Below are 1,764 nucleotides of genomic sequence, written 5' to 3'. Positions count from 1 at the left end.
ATATTGTATATATAGATATTAGATATAGCATTGTAAAAAGATATTAAGTGCAAACTAATCATATTTTACTTAATTTAAAGTTTATTATACACCTATTACACCTACTACACCTATTTAATCAATTTTTAACAATTTTTACTTACCAAAAGTTTTTGTTTTTATTTATTTTTCATATTTTGTGACAATTGACATTGAGAAAAACTTTAATAAAACAAATTTTTTTTTTAATATTCACAAAGGAAAACAAAAACTAAAAAATGTGGCCACATGGGCGTAACTAAAACGTTTTTACAAAATTATTACACGCGCACCACGATTTGTTGTTTATTAAAAAATATTTTTTTCTTTTTTTGAATTTTTATATTTTATTTAATTTTTTTTGTTTTTAATTTTATTTTATTTTAATTTCTGTAATACATTATAAAAATATCAAAAGCCGGCCGCTGTTGTTGCATTTAACATACAAACAAATTGGCTAACATTGAAATTATTTTTGGGTGCCATCAAAAGCGAAAAAAATGCGACGCATATCTTGCAGATATCACGCGTTCTGGTCTTTGGCAGCTGGGGACTGCACTTGCGATATTTCAACAAATAATCACACAAAAACAACAAGTCAAGTCAAGTCAAGCAATAATGAGAAATTGTTCTTAACACCGAAGAGAATTTATGAATGTAATTAAAATTTAAAATTAGTTTCATATTATTATTATTTTTCTTTTTATAAATATTATTTAATTTTATTATCCACTAAATTCAGTAAATTTCTTAGAAAAACTTAAATCGTAATTAATGTCATTTGTGTTTACAAAACTGCATATTTAAAAATATTTTGTATTTTGTTTATTTTATACTAAAACAATAAAATATGCACAACGTGTGGTAACCCTTTTTTTACAACTGTTTTTTTACAAACACGCTTTTTCAAAATACCGTTCGCAACTGAGCTCGTTTTTTCAACGACCGCATACTTTTATAGATTCGCAAACATTTGGACTGTGTTTCTGCATTTCTTGTTGTTGCTAATGCGTTTGTTATTGCTTTAAGCATTATTGCTTTTACTGCTAGTCAAATTCTTGTTGTTACTATTGTTACTGTTTGTTGTTGTTGTGTTGTTTGCTGTCGTTTGTTGTTGCTATTATTTTTATTGTTGTTGTGGTTGCTTCTTCTTCAAATGGTTGCTATTGGTGCTATGGTGCTATGGTGCTATGGTTCTTTTATTACAAAACTGTTAATATATTTTTTTTGTTTTACTTAATTTTACTACTGCGCTTACTTAATTCATTACAGGAAGGTGTGCATGAAGCATACAAACATGTTTGAAGCACACTTCGAACCAAAACTTTATAAAGCTTTTTTTTTGTTCGTATTTTTTCTTTGTAATTCTTGAATGAAAGCGAAAGCGAAAAGAACACTGACTGCACTGCACTGCACTGCATTAGCGCAGTTTAACGACAAGTGTTAAAGGTGTTAAGTGTGATTGTATGATTGTGTGTTTACAATGTACAATTTTATTGTAGTTGTTGTTGGTGGTGTTATTGTTGGCATTGTAGAGTTTATTAATAAACTGACAAAATATGTTAAATGATGTAATTTTAGGAATTGCAAAGTAGCAGGCAAGCTAGTGGCTCATATTTGCTTAATTAGTCAGCAAAAAAATTATTTTTAAATTATTTTCTTATATTTTTAGTATTTATTAGAATTGATTTAACTGCGGGAAGTAATTTATGCACAATTTATATTTTGCTTTAATAATGTCATTTC

This window comes from Teleopsis dalmanni, chromosome 1 (genome assembly GCF_002237135.1).
Source record: "Teleopsis dalmanni isolate 2A chromosome 1, ASM223713v2, whole genome shotgun sequence".
Classification (NCBI taxonomy): Eukaryota; Metazoa; Arthropoda; class Insecta; order Diptera; family Diopsidae; genus Teleopsis; species Teleopsis dalmanni.
Note: the sequence above shows the minus strand (reverse complement) of the source record.